Genomic DNA, 26,643 nt, shown 5'->3' with positions numbered 1-26,643 from the left:
TATTTCAAAAATAAACTGTGAAATGAAAAAGTAACAAATACAAGCTAATGTTTCATACATCTTACTGAAGCTTAAGACTGCAGAACACAATGCGGTAAGAATAAAACACTCACATAATAAATCCACTGAGAACATCAGCAAGACTTCTACTACTTTATTACATAACAAGTGAGAGGACCGATGTAGTGATTATTTGCTCCCAGGCAACAAAACAGTATGAAGACAAACCTCAGGACAAGCCAGAGCATAGCCTTGGGGAGACCAAAGAACCAAACATTTCCACAGATCAAAGATCCTATCCCGTAATCAAGCAGTGGTCTGAGAATAAGCATAGACATCTGAGGAAAGCTATGTGACTTCAAAGCATGTTTTCCAAAATAGAGGGTTTCTGATCAATCCAAATCATGTGTGCAATTAATTTCTGAACCAGCAGCTACTGCAAGAAACAGTCACAAGTGATCAAATGATCAGACAGCTCCTTGCCACATTAGTTAACTATGGAATACCTTTCACTAACAGGCAGAAAGACCGTAAAGCACAGTATCAAAAAGAATCATTGCTGTAACTCATAAATGAGACCCGCAAGGTTATCATAATGGCAGAGTATATCCAACAAGCTGATCAGAGTTCTGCAAGCAGCCAAAAACTGTTCCAATTCCTTAACACGTTGCTGGCTTGAATGACCAAGTACGCAATTTTGCTTCCAGTCTGATCAGATTAGAAAAAAAACTAAGGCAAGTGGAAGAACTGAATTGATAACCAATTCACAACACATGCCTACTGTTTCCACTGATACGTATCATGACTGCAACAACAATACATGAATCAATATAATAATATAGATAATGTATTACTGCATTATCTATATTATCCTCTCACATCCTTAGGAATAAAAGGCCAAGTGTCACAAGACACTAGGCCTAATGTTAGAAGACCAAACTCTACATCAGAGATGTCTTTTGAAGACCACATAAAAACAGTAATAGGCCTCTAAATGCAGCTCTCTAGAAAAGCTTTCCCTTTGCCACAAGCAAAACAGAAGAAGATTTGGTAGCTATTCACGTTGTTTGATTTCTTCAGAAGATGAAACGGACCACATTAGATAAAAGAAGTTAAAAAGAAGCAATGAGCATTCTATATCCCACGGAGGGGGGAAGAGCTGATATAAAAATTTTCAGGATAGAAGCAGACAAATAAAACATCCTTTTGTTTGATTAACTCTTTCCAGAAAGAAAGTTGAGAAACTTTCACTGCAACATGCCCTTTTTCTTGATACCTGGTCATTACTTATTTTGCTTCAGGTCAGATACAGTCTCAGCTTTATCACCATACAACAGCATCGTACAAATACCCACTATGTGCACTTCTGCTTTCAAAAGTGGTATGGCTATGAACCCGAAAACAACCTCCTTTTTTTGTATGAAAAAGAAGTTGGCTCTGAAACTTTTTATTCACTTATCTCCCCTTTAGACTCTGTCCCAGTCATTTCAAATTAAAACATAATCTGTTCCAGTAGACCTGTGGAATACACTGCATTTCAGGGCTTGGTGATCTTGGGCAAGCCATGTCTGCTGTATTAGGCCTTGTACTTAAGACTTAGGAAGCCCCAGTGTCAGTACGGGCAGCTGCTGCAAGAGAACCTGCTGGAGTGTCCCCTGCCAGATTATGCTGTATGATGATGGGCATCATGAAACAGACAAACCCTCCTGCTTGTCTGCGGAAGATATACTGCATACACTCTGCAGATATGTCTGCAACAGGAAAAAAAAGTTAACCAAAAGGAGACGTTTTTACTTTTACTCCAGCCTGGAGTCTCAAAAGAGAAAATTGACAGGAAATTGCCTTCTATTTATGGGAAAAAACATAAACAAGAAAAAAAAAAAAAAAGACCACAAAAAGAAATCAGGACTGTGGATGGACTGATTACACCCTCTGCTTCCCCATTCAGCAGGGAAGGAGAAAGTACACCAGGACCAATTAATCACCCCAGTCTGGCAGCTCACATAAAAGCCCCATATCAATTGACTAGATTTGGATCTTCCCTCCCAAGGTGCAGTGGGTGGCTGGAGTCCCATAGGGAGGAAACAAACCTTATATTCCACTGATAGTACACTGGAGCAGTCGTAACTGTCAGCAGATGCTGTTTCTAATGATTACAGGACCCATCTCTACAGATGGAAAAATCCCCAAACTGATTAATCTGGGGGGGCAAGAACCTGCTTGCTAATATCCCTATTATTACAGCTGGGTTCCTATGGGCTTTCTATGGCAAACGTGCAGGCAGCTGATGTACATGAATAAATCACCGGGCATGACTTGTTGGCAGGCAAAACTTTGATAACAGGGGGCAAATATTCTTTTAAGGTTCATACTACCACTGTGGCAAAAGTGGTTACATTTCCTGCTTTTGGAGCCTCCTTCAAAACAGGTTACATCCAAACAATACAGGCTGCCCAGAGGCTACATAGAGATCACCCAGATGATTACAGCTATTAGAGGCAGGAGTTATTCTGAGCCCATTCCCCCTCCTCAACAGCCAGTGAAAATGCCTAACAGTTCCCAGAAAATGACAGCTAATTAATGATCACTACACACCCCGCACTCAGAGCTGCAGTGTCCCCATGCTATCACTCTCCTCCAGCAAGCTCTCTCTGAAGCTGTGGCATTCTGCATGAAATGCAGTGAAGGCTTTGTCATTCCAGCTGCTAATGAAGCACAGGAGCAACCTGCACAATTATGCTGGGATCAGCAGTACACCTTCACAGTACTGCCCCAGAGGCATTCCCACACACCCCCCCCCCAATTTGCCATGGGCTGGTAGACTAGTGTTTGGAAGATTTGAATACCTCCCCACACTGTAAATGGATCAGTTATGCTGATGACATTATGTGTGGTGGTCCCACTAAATCAGAAAGTGAGAGAAACACCAAGTAACATTACTGAGACAAAGCAAACTCATGGTTGGGAAATTAGCCCCAAGAAAGTTCACAGAGCTGCCACAGAAGTGAAATTTGGAAGGAAAACCTGGCAGGTAGCTTGCAGAATGATGCAAAAGTAAGCTAAACAAACCTTTATATGCAGAGCAAAGCAGAAACAATGAAGATTACTAGTCTTCGCAGGCTCCTGAGGGAATTTATACTTGGCCCAGATATTAAGATCATTATGTAATATAGTAAGAAAAGCAAAAAAGACCAGTTCTTTCCAGAAGAAAATGTAAGTACTGCTTTTGAACAAGCAAAGAAAGCTGCTCCCCACGCAGCAGTTCAGGCTAAAAATTAGCCAATAATCCTTTTAAGTTCGAAGCCCTAGTACTGGATGAAAACATGGCTTTGTGGAGGCTCTGTCAGCAAGGTGACAGCACATTCTGTGAGGCTTCTGGTCTTAGAGGCTGCCTCCTACAACAGCTCTGTACTGCTTATTCAGCCCTAGCTGAAACATAAAGAATCACCCACGAGACCAAGGTTACTGACAGCAGGGCTTCCAATTTTACAATGGGTACTGTCAAATAATGGTTGGACTTGATGATCTTAAAAATCTTTTCTAACCTAGTTGATTCTGTGATTGTTCTATGAAACTACTTCAGTCAGTAAACTGGGAAGGTGCAACAGACTAGCATTGTGAAACTGAAATGGTTCTACGCATACATCCGCCAGCACAAAGTAAGAGCCTTAAAACAGCACAGATTGGCCTGGTTAATGCAGTGTGCCTCCACCACCGGATCTGCCAGCATCTTGGAGCAGCAGGCCTCACCATATGAAAAATTAACCCAACAGCTGAATGTATGGCTCACCGATGGGTCAACAAGATATGTGAAAGAAAAACTGCAGTGGAAGCAGCTGCCTTTGAGAGAGCTGGGCAAACCTTCCTAGTCTACCATGGTAAGGGAGGAGCAACAGTATGTCAAACTGCTGGCTGCAGCTATGGTGATGGAGAAACCACCAGCTTCAGAAATCTTTATACTGACTCCTAGGTGGTATCTCAGGGTCTCACATTGTGGGCTGGTAAAATGACAAGCAGATGATTGGACAATACATGGTAAACCTCTCTCAAAGCAAGATTTGGTAAAAAACAGAGAGCAAGTGCAAAACCAGTGTGTTCTGGTGAGACATGCAGATGTCTCATGTGAGCCAGAGTAGGAATACGCTGCTGCTGCTGATCAGTTTGCTAATACACATTATTTCCCCAACATCCCCCGGTGAGGAAGTGTTAGTGAAGTGGGCTCCTAAGAACTCAGGTTATTCAGGAATTGTTTGTACTTACAAATGGGGACAAAATAGATGCATTCCTTTCTCCAAAAGGCCATTCAAAATGCATTTTAGGAATACCAGATCTCCAACTTAACAGAAGCAAGAAAACTGCTACAACAGTGTGCAGAAAGACAAAGTACGGGATGGTCCCAGGCCACACCTCAGACACCATAATGGGCCACTTAAAAGAGCCCACAGTTTGCAGTAAATACCAGTGATGGCAGATACATGTACAACCACCTGGCTGTACTGCCTACTTCCCATGCCAACGAGAAGGCCAGTAGGAAAGACCTTCACTTTTTAAGCTAACAGTTATGTATCCCTATTTGTATTACATCAGACAATGGCTGTCATTTCCAGGACAAATGGTCTGGCAGTAGGCTGATGAAAACCAGGTGGCATGGGTTTATTACGCATCTCATCAACCTTGTGGAGGCAGTTTAGTAGAACATTCTAGTGCCTTACCTAAAATACAATTGTGAATTCTTCCACCCACACTGTGGTGCAATGAGCCAACAGTGCCGGCACCAGCGTTAATACATCTAAATAGCAGGAGAGGAGTCCAGGGTTACACCACTGACGAACTATTGTTAGCCCACCACCATACAGGAACATCACCAGACAGGAACACCAACACCGGACTCCTGACTGAAACTGAAGAGGGATGCATCTGAGCAGTGGGTGGGCAATCTTGCTTACAGTTATCCCTGCCAAGATACCATCCCAGGTTCTGGGGACTACGTTCTTAATTTCAGGACACTTAGATGATACTCCTTAACATGTTCTGCAACATATATTTCATAAAAAGCTGTGGTTTCCACCTGTTCTGCTGAGGGCATATGGGGCATCCTCCCCAGGGAGTCTCAGCACAGCACCTGTCTGCAGAGACATGACAGCAGCTTGCACATCACAGCGATGCACAGTCCCACTTTCCTGGCCTGTTTTGGGGGTCCAGCAGAAGCTCTGGTGGGAATTATAAGGCAAATATTTAGGAAATACCAGTGTGTGGAAACCGGGTGTGTGGGAAGATCTCCCCATGCCACGGATTTTTTGCAATAGGATGCAGGGTGATGGTTTTAAACTGAAAGAGGAGAGATTCAGGCTGGATGTGAGGAAAAAATCTTTTATAGTGAGGGTGGAAAAACGCTGTCACAGGCTGCCCAGAGAGGTGGTGGATGCACCATTCCTGGAGACACTCAAGGACAGGCTGGATGTGGTTCTGGGCAACCCGATCTAGTTGAAGATGTCCCTGCTCATTGCAGGGGGTTGGACTAGGTGACCTTTGAAGGCCCCTTCAAACCCAAACTATTCTGTGATTCTACGACCACCCTTGCAGAGATTGCTTTACAACCACTGCTATGTACTACTGACCTTCTGAAGACAGAAGTATAGCTTATTCTTACTAGCAAGAGTTACTATCTCTCTTTCATACAAACTATAATGTTAAAACATCTTTGGCATAAAAGAGTTATTAAGATCCACTCCACAAAAGGAATATCATAATAACTCACTGCCACTACCTTCACAGCTTGTGAATTTAGGGAAAATATGAAAGATAATTGTCCTTCTTGAGTAAATTATATGGGCAATTTCTCATGGGAATTAGAAGGCATTTTCACATAAATCACTTTGTCTTATTAACTAACAATTTAAGCCCACTTCAGATATTGAGATCACAATTTAAAGAAACACATTTTCAGGCCTTCAGTGCTACTGTCAGCAAAATCAACCTCAAGCCATTGCTAGAGTTGTACCATTACCATGGAGCAGCAGGTAGACTCAGAACACCCAGTTAAGCTTTCTCCTTCTCTGTGAGCCTCCAGAATAGCCATTTAACACACTGGTTTGGAGAACTGTTTTTTTAACTAACCAGACTTAGTTACCCAAGCATGTGTATTTTACAGTCTCTCATAACACCATCACAAAGAAACTGGTGAAATATAGTCCAGAAAAACAGACAGTTAAGTGGACTAGCTGAACTGCTAGGCTCAAAGGGCTGTAATGATCAGTAACACAAAGTTCTCCTGTAGGGCAGTCACTAGCAGCGTATCCCAGGAATAAATACTGGCTCCAGTCCCGTTCAATGTCTCCACTGATGACCCACAGCACTGAAGGAGGGACGAGTGGCCAGTACACCAGAGAGTCATTGAGCCATCTAGAAGGACCTTGACAGGCTGGAGAAAGTGGCTGACACAGACCTCATGCAGTTGAGCCACGGCAAACACAACGTTCTGCATCTGGGAAGGGACAACCCCATGCACTAGTACAGGAAGGTGGCTGGCCAACTGGGAAGCAGTTTTGCAGTAAAGGCCCTGGTGGAAAAAGTGTACAGTAGCCTGCAGCGTGGACTCAGAGCAAAGGCAGCCAGGGGCATCCTTGAGGAACAGTATCACCAGCAGACTGAGAGAGGTAATCCCTCAGCTTACACTTAGGACTGACGAGGCCACACCTGGAGTGCTTTGTCCAGTTCTGGGCAACCCAGTACAAGAGAGACATGGACACGCACGTGCAAGTACAGAAAAAGGCTACAAAGATGAGGGACTAGATCATCCACCATACAAGGAGAGGTGGGACTTTTTACAGATTGAGTAAGATGAGGCTTGCTGGGGAGCAGGTAGAACTTTATCAATATGTATGAGATTGATCAACATGGGGTGAAAGCAGAGAACAGTGCCATACTCAGTGGTATCGACTGACAGGATAAGTAGCAATGGCCATAAGCTGAATCGCAAGAAATTCTATCTGAAGAGGATAAAACACTTGATCATGAGGGTGGTCAAACATGCGAAAAGCCAGGCCCAAGCAACTGTGGAGTACCTCCATGGAGGTACTCAAAACCTGACTGATCAGGCTGTCCCAGGCACCCTGATCTAGCTGAACCTGCTTAACTGGGGGGTTGGGTTATACTACATGACCTCCAAAGGCTCCTTCCCATCTCAACCATCCTGTGATTCTATATTAATCTTACAGGAAAAAAGCTGGCTGAGACAGTCAAAATAAAAAGAAAAATAAAAAGCACACTTTTACTGTCAAAAAGAAATCACTGTTTAATTAACATTCTCATAACTGCCACATGTAATAAAAGCTATATTATATAGGAATAACTTTTCTAGAAATAGCTAGGTTCTCTAAAATCAGGTATCACAGAAAGTGATTAATTAACATACTTGATCATTTTGTGATCAAAATACGTTAATACTGTTGCAATACAAATGTCAGTAAACAAGCAGGGGAAAAAAAAAGCAAGCTATCTGAAGTCAGGATATAAAAGATGCATTAAAATCCACCGGAAATCCTTAATCTCTTCTATAATGAGATTGAGATACTTAGTACAATGCAATCCAGCTCTTTAACTCGAGTTGAGGACACACCATGCTTGCAGAAGGAATTAAATGCAAGTGAATTTAGCCAGTCTGAATATAAATAATCCACGGAAAACTAAAGAATACAGCACAGAAGTCTGCAAGAGAGCACCTCGAATTTAAAAAAAAAAAAAAAGCTAGCTTTCATAATTTTATTTTTCCTCTTGAAATGGACTGCTGTAAGCCTGCAAGGCTGACCTGATCAGTTTTCAAGTTCCTTTTCTTTATTCCTGAAAATACCTAGCTTTATGGCACACAAGCATGGTTCAAGGAAAAAAGAACTCTATTAAAGGCAGCCAACTTGCAAAGCAAATTAATCACTGGCACTCCAGAACCAAAAGAAGTCCCAAAGCAACAGCACTGGTTTTGTAGATAAAAGACTGGACTACAACCAACTTCAGCACCTGCACAGATGTAAAAGTGTAGCTTTACATAGAGTTGACTCAACTGGTAAGGGGTACACGGAGGAATCATAGATGAAAGATGGGAATCTGCTTCTAAAACAAAAGGCTACGGCTTCTGGAAAGACGTGGATGAAGAATTTAAGTATAATCGTGTATCACTGATGCTAGATTATGAATGCATATTAATGGTCCTCACAAAACAAAGCAACTATACTCAGTCATTCATGATGTAGTCTTTAAATACCTGTTAACAGAGACATAAGTAGTAACACGTTTGTTGCATCACAGGTTAGATACACGACCCATTCCAGTCTGTCTTTCCTGTCTTCTCCTCTCTTCTACCCCACTTCACCTTAGCCTGATCTTCAGTTTTCCAGTTTTTCCTTTTAAGTTTTTTGGTCAATAGTTCACATAAGTCACACTCCTCCTATCCCAGTTTTCTAGCTCCTTACCTGATCCACATCCACATCAGATCATCCCCAGACTTCACAGGATTTCTCTCTCTTCTAGCTGTACATCCCCACTGGCTCATGGTCCCAACAGTATCTACATATGCCACATTTCTCTGCCAACTGGCTTTCTACAGCAGACTTACCTTCTCCTCCTTGGTTCACTTACTTTTTCTCAAGTTCTCTTTCAATCTCAGCTTCTTGATTCTCTACTGTCTTTACAACAAAGCAACACCTCAATCCTGACATAGAAGACTTTACCACCAACACTTAATAATTCGTCAACATTATATGCTACAGACCTCAGAAACTTACTGTGGGAAGTATCAGACAGCTTTTTTAAGATATAACAAAGGAGTTCTTTAGTGTAAGGATGGTGAGGCAGTGGAACAAGCTGCCCAAAGAAGGGTTAAATGCTCCATCCCTGACAGTGTTCAAGGCCAGGTTGGACAGAGCCTTAGGCAGCATGGTCTAGTGTGAGGCTTCCCTGTCCATGGCAGGGGGGTTGGAACTAGATGGATCTTAAGGTCCTTTCCAACTCTAACTACTCTGACTCTATGATCAACATCCTGTAGTTTAGAAATGTACCTTGGAGTTACTTCTGCTTAACATCTACGTACCTGTACAAGAATTTACGTTAGTTCCACTGAGCATGCTTTTAATAAAACAGATTCAGAAAGAGAAATGGAACAGATTCTGAAATAAAGAATAATTAAGAGACAGAGGGAAATGAAAAAATGAGTGACAGAAGAAACAAAATATGAATTTACTTACACTACCTTGGCAGATTACACCATCTTTCTTTGACAAAATAGAAAATTCTTCCACCAGACAAAAGAAAATGCAGCAGACCTGTCAGGGTGGCAGAATTTGGTATATTTTCACCCATCCTACAGCATGGAAAATTACTAAACATGAAGAAAATGGATTAGAAGATGTTAAAGAAGAAAAAAAAATCCATACGAGTGATTAATCAAAGACAAATGCGACTAGCATTGAAACAAGTGAAGTGACAGTTTCATTAACTAGGAGTGTTTCAAAAATGTAGCCTTAGCATTTGCATAAGGGAAATTGGCACAAAATATTGGAGAGAACCTATAGAATCTGCTGAAGCAAGGCTGAAGAGGTACTACTCATTCACAGGAAGATCACAGTGCCTTAAGAAAGAAATGGGTAATTTTTACAATCAAATCAACAAAAGTATCTTTTTGTTTGTTTTTTTTTATTTCTGCTTTTATGTCAAGCACTTCAGGACTGTCTGCTCTCAGCTACCAGTTTATCAGCTGGAAAGAACAGATCTATTAGGTGTTTATATGATCACAGCTACTGTAATGTGCTCAAAATAACAAACAACAACAATAAAAAGTGATTTTAAGGTGTATTTAGAAATTTAAACTTTCCTCTATTACAGATCTGCTTTTTATTAGTGTCACTGTCTCCATGTGCAACACCAAGTATAGTCCCAGCCAACATATACAAGAAAGGTTTGTTCAAACTGTAAGCAGTAGAAGAAGGGGCTACTGGAGTCATAGAAAGATCTCAAGTTGGAAGGGACCCATAAGGATCCTTGAGTACAACTTCCTGCTCCTTGCAGGACTACCTAAAACTAAACCATATGGCTAAGAATGTTGTTCAGATGCACCTTAAATTCTGACGGGCTTGGTGCCAGGACCACTTCCCTGGGGATACTGTTCCAGTGACCAACCACCCTGTCAGCAAAAAACCTTTTCCTCATTTCCAGTCTGAACTTCCCCTGATGCAGTTTCATTCTATTTACTCGTGTGCTGTCGCTGGTCACCAGAGAATGGAGATCAGCACCTCCCACCCCACTGACCCCTCCTGAGGAAGCTGTAGACTGCCATGAGGTCATCCCTCAGCCTTATCTTAATTTTCCAAGTACGTAATGAGACAAAGACAGGCTGGATTGTTCAGCCTAGCAACATAAAGTCTAAAAGCAAACATTATTGCTCTCTATAAACAAACCGAAGTACATACACCGATCACAGGGAAAGAAGACAGAATTGAACTACTGAATGATACTAAACAAGAACAAATGAGCGTATAAAGGCCATGAATAATTTAGGCTGGAAATTAGACATTTAGACATTTTTTAAATAAGCCAGAAGGAGTATGCTGTGGATCATCATTTTTAAGATGAGTAATCATTTTATCATATGGATTGAAAGGCATTCTTTGCAGGCCGGCAACAGAAAGCAACTGTACAGCCACCAAAATACTCTTTCACATACTTGGGTGGAAGGGATAAAAGCAAAACCTACAGTTTTATAGGGGTTCTATAGCGTTAATCTAGCTCTGTGCCTAACAAAAACAAAAAACAAAAAATGGAAAAAAAAAAGAAAAAGAAAGGTTTTAGTGTAAACATTTCTTCATAATCCCTTTTTGTTTCTAAGTATGAAAGACTAATAATGCAATTTTGTTCCTAAGTATAAAAGACCTGAGGCATACGCAAACACAGAAGACTGAAAATTAGTAGGCCTCTTGCAACATCCAGTGGGAGTGTCAGAAGCAAACTTCTGGTGTTTTATTTAAGCCCTGATTAACCCTACACACTAGGAACCATGGCAGAGAGACAGATTATTTTAAAACACATCATACATCTTTGATATGTGTATAGCTTGTTTTACAATCATGTGAAATACCTGCCTGTTGTAGAGATTCACACAGTAAATATTGTATTATGACACCAGGACCATGAATGTAATCAGCACAGATTAAAGCAGCAGAGATGGAGTAATAAGAATGGCATGCCTGCTGCAAATAAAGAGATCAAGTACATGTAACTGAAAATATGCACTATGACTCAACATTACCCTTGGCATTCTTTGTCAAAAGAAAACATAAATACAGAAAAGATCATGCAATATCATCAACAGTCAAGAATAACCCAAAGGACTTGATAGCAGCATCCCTTGCTCCCCTTATCACTGCCAGTAATCCTGGGCAGACTGATGGGATACCCATCTGTCCTGGTCTTCATAAATGTAGGACTGCAAAAGCATGAGTACAAAAGGAAGGAAGAGATATTATGTAACAAATATGAGTTTATGAAAATGACTTTGCTCAAAATAAAAGCCATGTTTCCTTCTATTCAGTGATCCACTGTAGCTGCTGCACTTTAAACTCTTCCACTTCATCTGGTTGCACATCCTGTTTGGCTGTCGCAGAACCACGGTGTCTTAAAACAGACCATTTGCCAAGTGACATCTGTTGCATAAAATGTAGGAAGTTCATCACTGCAGCAGGAACAGCCTAGGTTATCATTTATTGTCTTTTAGTTTCAGCAAAACACACTTCTTTTCTTTGTATTAAATGGCAGATTCCTTTAATTGAATTATCTAATTGATAATACATTGAAGGGTGAAGGGAAAGTGACAGAACCCCTTTCTCTAAGAAGTGCAGCAAGTGCTCACAGTGCATGGAGTGCTGTTATAACAGCACTCTTCCAACTAATGACTGCTAAGTGTCTCAGACGAAAGTCAGGCAGCTTGTTTCTATTAAGTAAATCAGAAAAGCTTGCCTTCTTTTGGCATCTCTGCACATATAATCTACACACATTCTTTTAGAGGCTACTTTTACATTTCATTCACATTCACACATAGAGATGAAAAAGAGCATCTCTGTGCAACTTGTGTTTCTCAAAAACAGTAATAATAAAAACAAATATTTTAAGATGTATACCTGAAGAACACCAAGTGTCAAAAGCCAGCACTAACCATGAATTTTGCTTCCCATTTATACCTACGCTACTTCTGTTAGTACTTGTTCTTTGCTGACACGGTCATGAGCTGTATCTCATAATCTTTCTTGATTTTACCTTATACTTCCAGAAGTTCATAATAATCTTAACATACAAAGTACTCCACACTTTCAGTCCCACATACTCTTAACAACAAATTTACCAAGTTGCGTTGAAATGTATGTTTTGACACAAATAAGTAATCATAAAAATGAAGAAATGCTAAATTAAAATATTTTTCAAGTAAGACTTTAGATTTTTTTTTAGAAACATGGTGAGTAATTATTTTAAAAAGGCTTTTAGTCTGACTCAACACTCCTGAGGAGTGTAGCAGTCTATCCTCCTTACATTGACTAACCCGAAGAAACTGAATCTGAGTACAAGCAAGACCGACAGGACATTAGAAAAGAGCTCTCCTCTTATCCCAGAGAAATGAAAGGGTTATTCATTAAGGAGCATGTTGTAAATCCTCCCTATCTTTCAGCATCCCAAAGCACTTTAATTTTACATGTTCTCACTGCCTTGCCAAAAGCTGAAAAAGAAGAAGGGGGGGGGGGGGGGGGAGAGAGAAGGGAGGGGACAGCAATGCCAAGCAGAGATCAAAGAAAGGTACCATGCGGTGTCCTACAAATATGAAATGTTTTAGTGGTTACATCTCCTTTCAAGCTACAGTTTTATGTAATCACAATATACTTTGTGCCCTGGGAAAACGTCATGTATTTATTTGATTGATCCAAGGTCTGCAGCATTAGAACAGAACTTCAGCTAGGTTCACTAGTTAGAGCATGTCCAGTGTTTCCTTCAGTCACTTTAATGTTAGACTGAACTATGATGGTTCAAGTAGAGATTCTTTAAAAGAATACTGTTAATACTTTGGCTATACAAACTGTCATTCTAGACCAGACTGGTAAGCCATTCTGGCAAAAAAATTGTGCAGAGCAGCCAGCACCAGATATTGTCCTCTAGATACAAGAGGACTAATGTGGTATAACCTACCATATGGAATATGGCTGATATGGTACAACCTACTCCATAAAGCATTTAATCCTGACTGTTATAAGTTGTTTTCAGGTATAGAGCAGAAATACTTTTTCTAGCTTGTTCAATTTGATTTGTGATTATTTTTCAAATTTTTGTTTGTACTAACAGCTATGACTTTGGACACTACTATTATATATGTAAGCATCACAGGAGATTTATTCCTCTCAAATATCACCAGTAATGGTCACATCCAATTAAGTGTGAAATGGAAACCTGGCAAGTTATAAAATGACTCCATTTCATTGTACATGCCATCATTCTTAAGTGTGCAACATGGATGCTTCTGTCAATCTGTAAAATTAGGACTGCGGAACAAATCCCAACCTCCCAGCTACCTTTAAGCCATGACTACATGTAAAATGGAAGCAATATGCCAAGAATAAGTTTGTCTTCAATATGTCTGGATTTTACACCACAGTTCCTTAAGAATTCATATGTAAGTAATCAAGAAGAATACTCCTCCCAAACGGAACATTTTGTGGTATCAGCCATATACAGAGAAATAATTTCCAGAAGAACAGCTCAATCATATCTTCTTTCATAAGACACTCAGCAGCCCAGAGGTTCTCTCACCTGACAAAGAAGCAGATAAAGCAACAAAGTGGTGGGTTTCTATTTTGGACTGTATCTCTGAGATTCCTTTCCGCCTGCCTGCGCGCATGCTTGAGCGGACCTCTGCCTCCATCTGTCAAAGGAAGACCTGTGTGTTCTATATCTGCTTTTGGCTACTTGCTGCCCCTTACCTCCAGACCTCCCACTTTCACCTGCACCAGTGATGGGATCCCTACATCAAAGAAACTAGATGAGTACATGAGGATTAAATTCAACCTGCTTTCCATTTTTATTTCTGCTGGCAAACATGTATCAATCTTCCAGTAAAGTTACATTAAAAACTATCTCCTGATTTGAGACCTACAGTACATGACAGACACCTGAGTTCACATCTATAAAACAAGACAAAGATATAAATAACAGTCTGAAATACAAATCATCTAAAAATAAATTTGATTAAGATTTTAGGATTGAACTATACTTTTCTGAAAGCTACATTCATTACTGGTGGTTTTAATGCTGGAACACCTGTATATACAAAGGAATGCCCCCAGTCAAAAAAGGAAACAAAAGGCCTTAATCGCATCAAATGAAATAGCATAAAGAGAACTGACATACTAAAAGGCTCATCTTCTTGTAAGAATACTTCCATTTCCATGCCAAGTATTAATAAGTAGCATAGGATTCCTAATTAGCAGCAGTTAACTCTTTTTTATTGGAATCTGTAAGAGCACTCACCTGCAAGCCTACAGCACGCCACCTGACCACAATCGGTGGTAAAACATGCCCACATACCAAGACCACGCCTGGCGTCCCACCAGAAGACAGTCAAAACACTGACAGTGGTTTTACCATTTCAGAAGGGCTTGAGACCCGCCGGTCCACCACCAGACCCCACAGCACAGCCCCAGGCTGGCAGGTGAATAGTTACCCGGTGTGCTCAAAAACATGTGCAATCAAAAAATGTGGGCGATCGGCAATCCATCCTTCAAAACTAACGCAACTACATACAAGGTCTAATACGGCTTTTTTAAAGGAATTAACAGAACGAGCAGTGAAGGCTTGAAGGGGGGGGGGGGGGGGGGGGGAAGACAATAGCCACTCCCAGGCACTAATGGGAAACGTATCACCACATTTCCGAAGAGCTGGAAGCCAAGACTAACAGAATACCAACGCCTGACCGCCTTCCTTGGCTGGACATCCAGAGGTGAAGACATGCCGGCACCGGAGTCCGGCGGGGCGCCGTGCCCCCCCCCGCCATCAGCCATCTTCCCCATCCCGGGCGCGCCGCTCCCCAACCGCCGCTGTCCCTTTAAGCTGGACTCTATGACAGGCGGGAGGCAGCGGCCCCCGGGACGGCCGCCCCACTCCCCCACTGCCGGCCCGCAGCGGAGCCGGCCGCGCTTCCCTCCGTGGCAAACTTTGCCGGGAGGGGAGCTCCTCCTTCCCGCCCGCTCACACAGGGCACAAAGCCCCGGCGGGGAGAAAGGGAGGCTCGGCAGAGACCCCGACGCGCCCACCCCGTCAGGCGCCGGCAGGACAAGGGCTCCCCTCAGGGCCGCCGCAAACCGGAGGAGCTGAGCCAGACCCGGGTGTCCTGCCGCAAGCACCCGCCTCGGGCAGCCCGGCCCAGCGGGGAGTGGGGCCTCGGAACGTGTGTCCGAGAACGGACAACGCACCCGGACGGGGCGCGGGGCCCCTGCGCCCTCCATGGGACCGTCACCGAGACCGGCTCCCAGCCCGGGGCTGGGGCGAAACACCGCAACTCCAACTCCCTCCTCCCGCAGCCCCGCACGTGAAACTCACGGGAGGGACCGGACCGGAGCCGAGCCGAGCCGGGCCGGGCCGGGCCAGGCAGCGCTGCCGGCTCCCGACCGAGCTGCCTCTGTTCTGCTGGCGGTGGTGGCGGCAACACCAGGGTATGCCTCGAACCGTGGCCGCGAAACCCCCTTCCTGCCGCCGCGGAGGCTCCGCCTCCCCGGACCGCCCGTCCCCCATCGCCCCGCCCCAGGGCCGAGGAACAGCCTCCCCCGCCCCGCCCCGCCCCGCCCGGCTCGGGGACGAGGCGCCGCTCACGTCGGCTTGCGCTGGGCCGCGGGCGGGGCGGACAACGGGTTTGGGGATGCGTCGCGTCACCGGTTTCGGTATCGGTTCGCGTAGCGGGTCCGGGTCCCGGCGTCTCGTAGGCGCAGCGGGAGCCGGCGGCTCATTGTGCTGCCGGCGGCTCATTGTGCTGCCGGCTTCCGGCGGGGGAGCTCCTTGGTGCGGGAGCGGGGTGCGGGAAGCGCTGTGCAGCCCGCCCCTCTCCGGCGGGAGGGAGTTTCAGTGCCCATCCGCCAGGCCCTGGGGCTTTGTACACCCTGTGCCTTGGGGAACAGTGACAGAGCCCGGCGGGCACAGGCTTTTGCTAGGATGGGAAAGTTTGTCCCGACTAGAGCCGGGGGAGTTTCGGCGGTGGAGCGGTACCCCGGGAGGTACTGACCGAAGATAGTGGGAAGCCAGAGTAAGGTAACCTCCGAGGGGTGCGTGCGAAACAGCACAAGCGGTTACTGGTGAAGGGAAGGCAAGGTGGGCATGCTGATCGCTGCTGGAAGCTGATCGAGCTGCGGTGCACCTGGGGGAGATTCCGGTGGAATTCATGCTGAAGCTTGGGCATGTCTTACAATGGGCTGTGTCTTACAGCACATACCCACTGCATGTGAGCATTGCTCAGCATCTCTGGCTGAGCACGTTCGTCCAGGAGACCTTTGGGTGATACGTCTGCACGGGTCAGCTGGGGGAGTTGTAGAATCATCAAATCATTGAGGTTGGAAAAGGTGTTTGAGATCATCAGGTCCAACCATAAACCCAGCACTGACAAGGCCTCCATGACACTGCGTCCCTACGTGCCCCATCTGCATGTCTGCGCTGTATTTTGGGGGCGTTATGGTGAAGCATTCTTTTGTTAAGCAAGACTCTCTTAACACTGCTCCGGAATACAAAAATACGTATGGTAAAACATGATTCTGCCACCTTCAGGCGAAAGGAATACCTTGTTTTACAAGTAGTGCTACTGACTTCTTTATGAAAAGCAAATTTGGGAAATTGGGCCTGTGGTGGGTGTTTCAGTACTTCTACGCAAGCTGGATATATTATGATGAACAATTTTCCTTATATTATATAAAATGCAAGATACACAGACTTAATGACTTCATTATTTGGTAGTCTTTAAAATATTTCCCAAACTAAAGCACATCAGTGATTTTTTTTTTTTTGTTTGATTTTAAATGCCTGAAGACTTGCCTTTATAGGGGGATAGGACATAGCAAGCAATTAATGGTTAATGTGTCCCAAAGATGTTCTTGTGCTTTGAGGACTGGAAATCCTATACTCTGTGAACAGAAGGGATGATTTACTAGCTCCAGCTGATGTGCAGAGTCACACCACTGTTTCTCTATAGAGGTCTGTTGTACCACGCGCTTGTGTACATTTGTGCCAGACTTCCCTTATGTTATCGATCTGGCTCATGAAACTGAATGCTGTAATTACAAAGGCCTGGTCTAAGGATTTCAGACCTCACCCTGAGCAAAGTGATTCAGTGCTGCTTTTGTGAAATGACAAGCTGAGAGACCCATCTGTTGCCTAGGCAGGAGCATCCCAAAAGTCTGTCGCCCTGCCACTTTCATTCTACCTAGGATGGTGTGGCATACAGAAAGGGGTGAATCTTCACAGTCGCTCACTCCCAGGGGGTCTTGTACTCTTCTAGTAATATTTCCCATGCTAGCTTCTCTTACACAAATTCTGTAATTGATGTAGATTAATTTATATTCTCAGAACAATCTCTGTTAAAGAAAGTATGGACAGTAATTCCATAGAACCATAGAATCATAGAATAGTTAGGGTTGGAAAGGACCTTAAGATCATCAGGTTCCAGCCCCGCTGCTGCGGGCAGGGACACCGCACACTAGCCATGTCACCCAAGACTCCGTGCAACCTCGCCTTGAACACTGCCAGGGGTGGAGCATTTTGAAGGCTTTAGCATGTTCCCTGAATTAGAAAGTTCTGTTTTAAGATAATATCAAGTCCCTGCAAAACCAGTCCTTTTTGTAAGTGCAGAACGCCTGTCTTACAAGTACTCATAAAAGGACTCCAAGTATTTCCAAAAAAAAGAAAAAAAAAGTGTTGAAGAATTTATACAATCAACTCTTGGAAAAGTAATTAGGGAGTAGGGAAAACTTGGGCCTTACTAAGAGGATATTCTTTAAGGTTTCATTTTTTATTTTTAAAAGATTTTTCTTCGAAATTAGAGAAAAGATATTAAAATCTCTGGTTGTTTTGGTTTGGGTTTTTTTTTAATACTTTTGTATTGAAGTCATTAATTTGTGTAGAAACTGCCAACTCGTGTTTTTCATTATGGTAAACATACGGCAATCTACCTTAGACTTCACATTTAATGTCTGTCTAAATAATTCTACTGTATTTACCTCCATTTGCTCATATTGCTTTCATTACTTTGAGTGTTGTTTGAATGCTTTTTAACTTTAATTTCATTTATATTACCCATCTGGTGATCTCCATGCCAAGTGATTTTGTACTGCTTCACAAAGGCAATGAAAAATCCTACATCAACATGTAGTATTTAACTTTTGCTTCCTCCATGTTTGAAATCTGAGACTAGGCTTACAGCGTCTTTGTCTTAGAATATGATATTTCCTAGCACAGAAAAATAAAACATTTAAACTTTATTTTGTGACTTATTCTGTAACCTGCTAGTGTGAAGTGCAGAAAAATAAATAAAACACACGTTGCGTCCTGTAAAGTGGAAAACTTCCTGTAAAACTGGGTTAGCTGCATTGAAAAAGTGTTTCTCATCTTGCATGCTTAGTGTCTATTTTAATTTCAATGACTTCCGGATTAAAAACAAAGTATTCTGAATGTTATTTTTTTTTTTCCATAAAAGTTCACTTCTTGTAGCATTTCTGTGGGAAATAAAACAGTGTGGGGTTTTATTTAGCTTCCAAATCCTTTATTTAAATCTAGAGACTTCTGCATTAGGTCCCAATTCAGCAAGGACTTTAAGCATTTGGAAATGAGGTGCATGCTGAAGCAACTAAATTCAGACCTCTCACATGAAAGTAATATCAAGAGATTTGTTTGTTATGGTTATGATCTCATGATAATATACTTGGACTTCCTTGTGTGCAGGAATAAATTTGATTTAATGACCTGAGCTCTTGCATTGTGGCAAATGTATCTTTAGGATTTTCATTATCCATATCTGAGCCATGCGGGCAATTGCTACCTGCCATTTATAGATTCGTGAGAATGCATTTTTTAAATATGCTCAAAAAGCTTTTGAGTCATGCAGTCCTCTTGCTTGTAGTTCCATAACACAATAATATTGTTACTGGCAAATAGCCATAATAAATATTAAATCATAAAGGTCAGTAGCATATATCTTGATAAAGTATTTTAGCTAGAGTGATTGATTACAGGTTTTGACCTCTTTTCTTTGAGCACCATTTACACTATTTTTGCCACAGATGCTTACTTCCTTTTTTCCTTTTTTTATTTTCTTCTTCTTTTCCATTTTTTTTTTTTTTTTAGGCAAAACAAAATGCCACCCTTCCTTTTATTCTTTAGCATGTATAAAAGCACAGACCGCATCAGACACTGGAGAGCTGCATGGAGATTTTACTTTGCAAATGGAGCAGCATGCTGGCAGCATAAAGAATGAAAGTCTTTGAAGAACTCTTTTGAGGATAGAAATCAGCCCACGATCTCCTTCAGGCTGCATTCTTATTCATCGTTATTTCCAAGTTTTTTTTCCTCAAACACTCACCAAGATAAATTCCAATCTTAAAGAGTCCCAGTGAGCTGAGTATGTATTATATAGACATGTAACACAGCTATAGTTACTGCAGGTTTTGTACCTCAATATAATGAAAAAATACAACAAAACAAATACCTTTACATTGGAGGCTTAATTTTATCCAGGCAAATGGAAATATGCCACAAATCCAATTACCTCAGCTACCACCCTTATCAAAACCTTAACTCTAGTGTCCAGTAAATGGTCTCTGCAGACTGCAGATGAGGTGAGCTTTCTGGGGCACTGCTGCTTATATAATGTCTTTCCCATGAATGAAAGATGCACATCTCTAGCTCTGCTAGGCCAGTACTTAAAAAAGTAAACCGGTAAGTCTCATCAATGTTTGGAGACAAATCATTTATAACACTGTATTACCTAGAGTGATGCCATGTTTTACATACCATTGAGAATGGTTTGTAATAAAATACAGTTTCAGAAAATAAAATACCTCTATCTCATGTATCCATGTTTTGTTATCCTACATGCACACTAGCGTTTAGATCTTAAAGTGTAAGAGAAATCTGACATGGCTGAGTATATGTACGAGCAATTACTGGTGCCCCAGTGCAGATAATTCAGTTAGCTGTCATTAATCTGAATGCGCTAACTCAAATAACTTTCCTTGGAAAATTATCTACATTTCTCCTAGTGCTTTTTGTATGTGATTAAATTATCCTACTTTTACCCCTTTGCCTCTGGGATCTCTGCATAGGTCTCATTGAAAGAATGTGGGTTTTTTCATGTACTTAACCATTTTTTTGCTTGTTTTCATAAGAAAAAAGAAATAAAAATTGTCAGATGTTTATGGTAATAATGAAAAGAGACTCACAAAACTTGTTAAGTGTATTTGAACTAGACCTTTGACTCCATATTTAAATTGTTTCCTAAGAATTTGGTGTAGGAAAACAGTGGTTTGTTGTTTATCATTTGTACTTAATTGTGTTAAACAGTGACTGATGGTAGACAGCAGCTCATTGCTAAATTCTGCCGTATTTACTGAGAGAATCATCGAATCACAGACTAGTTTGTGTTGGAAGGGATCTTAAAGCTCACCCAGTTCCAGCCCCCTGCCATTGGTAAGGACATCCTCCTCTAGACCGGATTGCTCCAAGCCCCATCCAACCTGGCCTTGAACACTGCCAGGGATGGGGCAGCCAGAGCTCCTCTGGGCAGCCTGTGCCAGGGCCTCACCACCCTCACAGGGAAGAACTTCCTAATAACTAATCCAAATCTACCATTACTCCTTGTCCTATCACTACTTGCCTTTATGAAAAGTCCCTCTCCAGGTTTCTTGTAGCCCCTTTAGGGACGGGCAGCTGCTCTAAGGTCTTCCCAGAGTCTTCTCCAGGGTGAACAAGCCCAGCTCTCTCAGCCTGTTTCCAGAGCAGAGCTGCTCCAGCCCCCTGATCATTTTCATGGCCCCCCTCTGGAGCTGTTCCAGCAAGGGAGACTTGAAGACTAAGCTGCAGGTGCAGTTTCTAGTGAGATACATCAGTATAAAAGGTCAGTATTTCCTAGTGCATGAGTACTTGTTTACAGAAAGAGAAGAAATGGTAAACTTTAAAATGTTTTGAGAAATCTAGCTGTAGTCCTTTCTGCTTGTTGGAAGACAGAGCTGCTGCTACATTCTAAGTATTTAAGAAGTACTTCTGTTACTCAATTTCAAGATAACGCTACAAAATAATCTCAGATTTCAGAAAACTAACCACAAGCACACTGAAAATAAGAGAGATCAGGTGGGGTTTTTTGTTACGAAACCTTGAGAAAAGAACACCTAGAGGCAGGTGATGAAAGGAGATAAAGGAAGTACTGATGCCAAATTGTCCTTTGCATATACATTCCTAATTGACTATGCACATAAATGATTTGCCTAGAATAAGACAAAACCTGCCAGCGAAGTTTATCAAACAAATGACAATTATTTAACAGACTTTTAGAGGCTATTTTATTCTGTGCTAAGATTGGTTTTTTAAAACTGCATCCAGGAAAACACAGGCAACTCTTGAAGCCCGAGCAAATCATCCTGTGATATAAGTAAGCCAATGCATATGTTAAAATGTGGGAAACAAATACTGAAAAATAAACTATTGAAAAAGTGGCCACATTTAGCAATGATTTATGTAGGGGTAAACTTTCCAGTGTTGTGCCAGGCATAAAGCACTATTTTATGGGCTGACTTGTGCATCCACACCTTTTGAAAATCCAGATAGCTGGATTTGTCATAGGCTAACTCATGGTGAGCTCCTTACAAGCTAATCAATACATTCAGGCAATGCAGAATATCACAAAATTTAATATTCCAGGTGAGAATGTAGCCTCAAAATGAACATTGAGGGGATTTTTCAGCCACAAATACATAACATGACCAAGGAGCATGTGTGCTGCAACAAGCTGTGGTGGGAAATGGAATAATGGATGCCAGCTCTTGCTTTGCTTCACTCAGTAAAATCAATCATCTGTTCAAAATTAATGAGAAAGAATGAAGTTATGACACCAGTAAGAGAGACAGTGAAAGAAATGAAATGGTTCTATTTAATATTTACTTAGTACTTCATGTTTATTACTGAGTATTTAACTGCTAACTGAGCTTCCCCATTTCTACCATGTTCACAGAATCTGGTAAAGTCTGGATGCCATCCAGAAGGACCTGGTCAGGCTGGAGAGGTGAGCTCATGCAAAACTCATGAAGTTCAACAAGTGCAAGGTCCTGCACCTGGGTCAGGGCAATTCCAAACACAAATACAGGCTGGGTGGAGAATGGATTAAGAGCAGCCCTGAGGAGAAGGACTTGGGAATACCGGTGAATGAAAAATTGGACATGAATCAGTAGTGTGCACTTGCAGCTCAGAAACCAACTGTGTGCTGGTCTGCATAAAAAGAAGCATGACCAGCAGGTCGAGGCAGGTGGTTCTGCCCCTCTGCTCTCTTGAGGTTCCACTTGGAGTCCTGAGCCCAGCTTTGGGGTACCCAGTACAAGAAAGACATGGACCTCTTGTAGTGGGTCCAGGGGAGGGCCTCTAAAAATGGTGAGAGGCTGTAACACTTCTACAAAGAAAGGCTGAGAGAGTTGGGGTTGTTCAGCCTGGAGAAGAGAAGGATACAGGGGGATGTTATTGTGGCTTTTCAGTACTTTAAAGGGGCTTATAGGAAACACATGAAAAGGTGTTTTAACCAAGGCCTGTAGTGACAGGACACGGGGTAACTGTTTTACATTGAAAAAGGTGAGATTTATATAGATACAATGAGGAAATTTTTTTACAATGAGGGTGGTGAGACATGGGAACAGGTTGCCCAAAGAAGTTCTGGATGCCCCGTTCCTGGAAGTGTTTAAGTTGGATGGGGCTTTTGAGCAACCTGATCTAGTAAAAGGTGTCCCTGCTCATGGCAGAGTCTGGGGTAAGTTGGAACTAGATGATCTTTGAAGGTTCCTCCCTACCCAGACCATTCTGTGATTTTATGATTCCATGATTCTATGATTCAGTTATTTTAAGGCTTGGTTAACTTATTTTCCTTATTCCCCTTTAACACATAATTTATTTGTCCCTTAGTAAGCAAAAGAGTCATTTGGAAGCATGTCAGAAAACAGAGGTCTCAAACTATTCCACTTTTCCAGGCAAAGGAAGCAGGATCCCACCACTGTGAAATGTTTGAGGATGGTGTGCAAACTACTGTTTCTTGAAATGAGAGCAAACAGTTCAGAAATCCACTCTGTCATCTAATGAAGGAACCCATCTATTGCTTGTGATCTCTAAAAACAAAGGTCTAACCAAATTTTTTTCAGTCAAATTTATTCCATCCTTTCTAAACAGAATATTACAAATGCATTTAATCCTTAAAACTGGAGTACATCTTTCCCTTTCTTGAAACCTATTTACTAATTTTCTGGTTCACTTCCTTTATATCTGGTTGATATTTGGCTCCCTGAAGATTCTTCCTGGTAGCACCTCCAACCAGATTAAGAAAACAGCAGGAGAAAGTGCTGAGATCTGGCAGATGGCCTTTAGGTTAATGGCTAGATATTTCTTTGGAGAGGTCATTGTCCCTCAGTGAACAATGATCATCTACTGAGAATGATAGCAAGCCACTGCGTGAATTTGTAATATGTCAGGGATGTGACTCCAGCGGCATGCCACCAAAACCAGTTTTTTCGTGGCTTACATGCGGAAAGCTGAGCAAAATGTGTGAGCCTACCTGAGATTGCCTCATATATGAAGTCATTATTTCTGTGGCCAGCAGATGAGGATTCCAGAAATGGAATCCTTTCTCTTGATTGTGCAACAGCAGGTAATAATATGTGAGACTAGATTTTTACCTTTATATATGATTGTTCTGAAGTAATTAAACATTGGACTGCTAGAGCTAGGTTGGTTTTAATCCATTTTAATTTCTAATATTGTAGCAGATGAGCCATTCATGTTACATATCTGGAGTCCTCTAAATATAAACAAAATGTAAACGAAAAAGTTTAACTCCATTCCACAACCCATTTTAACTCTAAACATAAAACCTGATTATGAATTACCTGTTTCCATGGGAAAATGCTGGAGTAAATGTTAACAAAAAAAGTAGTTAGTGCTGTTAGTGCCTTCCTAGTCAAAGATGTAGGGTAATTTTTCAACCACAATCAAAATGAGGTTTTGTTTTTGTTTTGTTTTACATAACATGAAATCAAAGTACCTGTCCCTTGTGAGATACCTATCCTTGTCTTGTAGATTGCAATTTTTCCCCTTCAGTTTTTTTCTAATCCTCCTGGAAAGAGTAGTGTTTCCTTTTCTTGTAAGACTGGCTGTCAGTCTACATTCCTTATAGTTTATAAATCAAGAAATTATATCCAATTCATTCACTGATTGGTGAAAAATCTTCTATATTGTATGAGAATATTCACATGGCAATGAAGATTTGACATCTCTCCAAAGATAACTGCCATCTGAAGTACCACATTGCTTCAATTACTTGAAATTCCTTTGGCATTTGGTACAAATTCCTAAAAGTGAATGAACAATGCAAATGTGGGAATGTTTCAGAAGTGTTATTACATGTAAATATTCTGTGTATTCAGAGCAATGTTTGTATAAATACTTGTACTGAATTCTTCAGTCTCTGTGTCAAAATGGTATTTGCTTGCATTCAAACAAAACCACATCTTCAGTCAACCTAATGAACCTGAGATTTAACGACTTCCGTCGTGGCAGCTACGTATTATGGGTCGTTCTAGCAAGAGCCACAGTTCCCTATTATACAAAGGAGTTGTAGGTAGCAAGTGTAGGTAGACTGCTGATGACAGGCTGTAGTTGCCTGAGCCATGATAACTCAACTAACTTCTTGTAACCTTGTGGTTTCTTTCTTTTTTTTTTTTTTTCTCTCCAAAAATTGGTGAGAAATATTTGTCACAGTCTTATTAAATCTCTTCCATGTCATGAACTGTTTCAGGAGGAACCTAGATGCCTCCTCCACAGCCAGCCAAGTCAGTCCTCTTTTGCCACTTGCATACTTTTTGTATTGAGGTATTGAAAAGTGTGCTGAGTGATGGGTCTGCCATGTTTCTGGACTTCTCTGAATGTAGAAAGTACAGTGATACTTGCTCAGTCCCCCAAAGGATAACAGTAGAGGAGACAGAGCAAGAGACCAATGGCCCTGAGTGAAAAGCTAGTGAAACATGCAAGTTGATCAGTAGGAGAATTGTGTGTACTTACGCTGAACTTTTGGATCTTATGGAAGCCAATGGAGGGAGAGGAAAAAAAAATGCTTCTGAAGAAAGCTGCTGTTATACTATTTCAGTATAGATTTTTTTAGGACACCTAACTCTTCCCCACATTATTTATGGAGCCCAGGAAGCTAACCCTAACCCTGAGTGTCTAATTCTGTTAAGAGGAGTGCTGCGCTTAGCTGCTAGGTCTTGTCCTAAACCTGTAAAATATTGCATTTGTAAAAGCTAATTTTAACCAGCCTTCCTTTACTTGAACTTTCCTTCATACAACAGATATAATCACAGTTTTAGGAAAGAAAATAGTAGTTCTATGAAACATTTTCTAATAGTGGACCTCTTGTTTGGGATGGCACAGTGACAAAACACTAACACAGTCAGTCTCTTTGTGAACTTTATACTGTAGATCATAAAATGAAGTAGCTACATTTCCACTGAACTCTATTAACAGCAGGGGTGGGGTTGAATAATTCAGACAACCTACCATTAAACTCTTCATTTAACCATAGGGGAGAGGGCACTGGGAAATAACAGTGTAGAAGGTTGTTCTGTTCATAACTGTGAATTAGCGTGGCTATTACTATGGCCTTTGTGTCAGAAATAAGAGAGAAGTGCTGCAAGCTTGGTGTTGCCCGTAGTATACAACATGCAGGCTTCATTGAATAAGAAAGCAAATTTTCCAAAGCATCATCATGTTGATAAAATTGCTAATTGGTTTATAAAAAAAAAAAAGCCCAACCCAAACAAGCCAAAATCAGATGAAACACTATAAGGACTGAGAAATGTTGTAACATTTTGTCAAATACTCCGAAAATATATTTGAAGACTTCTAAACAGTCCCTAATGGGTGGCCACTTATATTTTCTATAGATTTCTGGGAGAAAAAACTCCTGAACAAATTGTGTCTGTGTTTCCTATTTTTTTATAATGGATTTTCCTTAATGTGAAATAAGTAGTTCTGTTTGCACATTGCAAAGATTTGAAGTAAGCCTGGTCTATCTCCCTGAAAACACACAGGTATTACACTTGACATCTTAGGAATCAGGACTTATTTCTGCCCACAAGTTTTCTGTGATAAAGGCTCTTAAAACAGAGAAAGAGTTTGTGAAAATATAGCTGCTTTCAATGCTATGAATGCAAATGAAAAGCCATAATTTTGCAGATTACCATCCAGTCACTTCCATGTCTTTGTCTCCTGGACTGTACTGTCAGTGCTAACCTCTACTCATTTGGGGGAAAGAAAAAAAACACAGCCCACCAAAAAAACAAACTTATA

General features: G+C 41.7%; 1 protein-coding gene and 1 long non-coding RNA gene across 9 annotated transcripts in view; one reads left to right on the top strand and one right to left on the bottom strand.

Moving 5' to 3' along the window:
* PAM (peptidylglycine alpha-amidating monooxygenase) overlaps positions 1 to 15,788 on the bottom strand; it is a 133,937-nt gene extending 118,149 nt beyond the window's left edge. For all 8 annotated transcript variants that reach the window (XM_065661088.1, XM_065661086.1, XM_065661092.1 and 5 more), the window contains exon 1: positions 15,619 to 15,788. The gene's annotated coding sequence lies outside the window, so the exon portion shown is untranslated. The remainder of the gene's footprint in view (positions 1 to 15,618) is intronic.
* A 104-nt stretch (positions 15,789 to 15,892) lies between these two features.
* The window catches only part of LOC136004901 (uncharacterized), a 68,787-nt gene continuing 58,036 nt past the window's right edge, over positions 15,893 to 26,643 (top strand). The window contains exons 1-2 of the long non-coding RNA XR_010608616.1: positions 15,893 to 16,320; positions 22,277 to 22,327. This is a non-coding gene — a long non-coding RNA (uncharacterized LOC136004901). The remainder of the gene's footprint in view (positions 16,321 to 22,276; positions 22,328 to 26,643) is intronic.

The sequence above is a fragment of the Lathamus discolor genome, chromosome Z (genome assembly GCF_037157495.1).
Source record: "Lathamus discolor isolate bLatDis1 chromosome Z, bLatDis1.hap1, whole genome shotgun sequence".
Lineage (NCBI taxonomy): Eukaryota > Metazoa > Chordata > Aves > Psittaciformes > Psittacidae > Lathamus > Lathamus discolor.
Note: the sequence above shows the minus strand (reverse complement) of the source record. Positions and strands in the feature narration are given on the sequence as shown.